Source organism: Ascaphus truei, chromosome 3, assembly GCF_040206685.1.
Source record: "Ascaphus truei isolate aAscTru1 chromosome 3, aAscTru1.hap1, whole genome shotgun sequence".
Lineage (NCBI taxonomy): Eukaryota > Metazoa > Chordata > Amphibia > Anura > Ascaphidae > Ascaphus > Ascaphus truei.
The window spans coordinates 388987476-388990904 of NC_134485.1; positions in this window are offsets into that span (position 1 = coordinate 388987476).

Sequence of the window (3429 nt, forward strand, 5' to 3'; positions counted from 1 at the left end):
AATTTCCCCATCTCCTCGGATAATAACAAGCATACATCTCTCCATACTTCTTTGAGTTGTCTGAGGCTTCTGAATTAGCTCCGCAGTTAGGATCCAAGTTTCACACCCATACGTGAGCACAGGCAAAATACACTGGTAGAAAACTTTCCTCTTGAGGCACAGTGACAGGTTCCCTTTAATTATTATCTTGTTTCATCCAAATGCCCTCCAAAATCAAAAAGGGGCAGGATCAACCCAGAAAGAAAAAACAGTAATAGTGTACACTGTATACAGAAATGTGAATGTGGACAGGAGCTTGGCTCATATGTATGCTCACTTATAAGAGATAGGAAGTAATAAAGCATGATAGGTGCTAAATAGGGGCTGAACCTTGTTATTGCTATAAAGTGCATAATAAACATACAAATATCTTTAATGTATCACATTAACAGCAGATCTAAACAATAAAATTATACAATATAAAAGCACATGAATAACCGTATTAAATGCCTACAGTATAACAAGGTTCAGCCCCTATTTAGCACCTATCATACTTAGAACTTCTATAAATAGAGAGGATGTGGGGAGGAGCCAACTCCTGATGAAGTGGCTATTGCTATGAAACACGTAGCGATTGCGTTAAGGCAAGAGCACCTGGAGACTGGGACTGCTGAGGACCGTGAGGACCGCGAGATCTGTGCTGCTCTGAGGTGAAGAATACAGGGAGGTGCTGTCACACATCGGAGCGCGCGGTGAGGACGCTCACACAGGACTGCCGATGCACAGTACCTGCAACCCACAAACAACACTAAAGACCCAGCTACCGAGAGCTTAGCCTTTTTAAAACTGTAACAACCTTACAAAGTGTGAGCAGTATGTGTTTATGTTAACACTAAAATTCTGTGACAAAATTTGGTCTGCACTATGTCTTTCTTTTTACCTTGAAGTACATACACTTCAACATATCATGGAGCACATCGGTGTCGTTGCTTGTAGATCCTGGGGATCTAACAGCCGTTACTACATTAAAGAGGCACACAACAGCCAGTGGTTGTAATTGTTTATTACTTCCTATCTCTTGTAAGTGAGCATACATATGAGCCAAGCTCCAGTCCATACGCCCACATTTCTGTATACAGTGTACACTATTACTGGTTTTTCTTTCTGGGTTGATCCTGCTCCTTCTGGATTTTGGAGATTTGCTGTATTAGAGGACTTTTGGAAACAAGTCCTCACGTTTTGAGCAACTTTCACCCAGTATCTATCATTCACGTACAATTGCTTTTATTCCACTTTATTCACATATATTGATTAGTGTGGGAGCGCCATCCAATCTTTTTGGTGTGTGTGGTATCTTCCAAATGCCATCCCATCTCCATTCTCCTATTGATTTGATTCAAAAAGTTACCATCCATTGTTACTTGCCGGCCAAGAAGGATTTACAAGAATAATATTTGTTTTCTTGTATAGCAATGACAGTGTACACAGTGTTGTACATAGAATTTGTGCAGGCATAAGTCCCTGCCCTGTAGAGCTTACAATCTATTTTTTGGTGCCTCAGGCACAGGGAGATAAAGTGATTTGCCCAAGGTTACAAGGAGCTGACACCGGGAATTAAGCCAGGATCCCTTGATTCAAACTTAGTGTCATTGTTTTCAGAGTCAGTATCTTTACTCACTGAGCCGCTCTTTCAGGTATATGCACAGGCACAGGCACAGACACATTGTCTTTTCTATAAAACAGAAAAAACATACTGCGCAATATTTTTAAATGACTACAATAATGTTTACGGAGTATCAAAAAAGTCCCTAAAAGGATGGTGCTAACCCTGTTAGAGTATCCTCGAAATAGGCTCATAAGAAAAAAGAAATGACGCACAACTAGTATAATGACTCACATTTGTTAAAAGTAAATTGATTCAACAAATAAATATAAATGAGATCGAGGTCTATAAAAATTACAAAATGTATTTACTTATGATATAAAATATATATCTATATCTATATCTATATATATATATATATATATATATATATATATATATATATATATATATATACTCTTGATTGATACAGAATCATTAAGCAATTGCTATCAAACACCAAAAATAAAGAAAAAATATATTAAACCATATAGAAATTCAAAACAGACACTTAAAAATAAGACCGAATCCCTCCTCACCGCACGGTGTTGGCATCTTAAAGTGCGCTAAGTGCGAAAAGTCTCGTAATGCATTGGCGTCACAATGTAATTATTTTATAGTTCCTCCTTGGATATGTTCAAATAGGTGTTGTCCACACATGAGCAATATCCTACGTGGTTTTTTTTTTGTTTGTTTTTTTAATAAATCAGTTCTGTACTATGAGAAAATACTTGTAGCATTTAAAAAAAAAAATATATGTTTTAAAGACATTTTTAATGTTTCTAAGGTAGGAAGTATTTCCAAGGGACAGCCCCCTTCCCCTTCTGAAAGGCTCTGGCTCTTGAGCCCCACCCTCTCTCTAGCAGTGAACCAATTGTATCTAGTAACTGCCCAGACAATCATATTCTAGAAACTACACTGCCCAAAATGCTGTGCAAGAACTGAATTAAATAGCCCGAAACAAGCAATCGATTACAGGAGAACGGATCGATCTGCAGCTTAGCTAATCACTTGTCACTGTGCAGATTGTATTGATGCGCATACTGAATGGGGAAAAAAAATATATGTCTTAATATATAAAATCGAAAGGTTGGTACTAGCTGCGGTGAATCTGATTGGTCCTCAGCCTCTGGCCAATCAGATTGGTGGCTCTATGACGTCACCACACACTCACACCCTCTCTCCCTCTCTCTCCCCCCCACCGGCTCCCGGACGGAGGGGAAGTGTGGCGCGGCCCTCCTGCCCCAGCCGCCATCGCTCACTTCCCTCCCTCCCCGGCGGGGGGACAGGCAGTGGGCAGGCAGCCTCCGGAAGGACCCCCTTCCTCCTGCAGCTGCCCCCGGTAAGATGGCGGCGCACAGCAGACAGGCGGGGGGTGGTATTCAGTCAGGAGAGGGGGGGGGGAGTCAGGAGAGAGGGGGGGTGAGAGGGAGTCAGGAGAGGGGGGGGGGGGGGGTGAGAGGGAGTCAGGAGAGAGAGGGGGGGGAGGGAGTCAAGAGAGAAGGGGGGGAAGCCTGAACAGCTGTGAAGAGGGGGGGAAGGGAGTTGAGAGGGAGGATGGGGAGGCAGAACATTACATCACGGGCAACGCCGGGTATATCAGCTAGTATATATATATATATATATATAAATTTAAAACGGCAGCTTGAACTGCAGCTTTAAAGGAAAATGTAATGATCTAATTCAAATGTCTGTATCTAATGCCAATTCCCAAAACAAAATAGTTCCAATGAATTGAGTTTGTGTACAGATGTGGCCCCGTTATTGCACCCGCTGGCATACTCCCGTGGGTTATATAGGGCATTGAT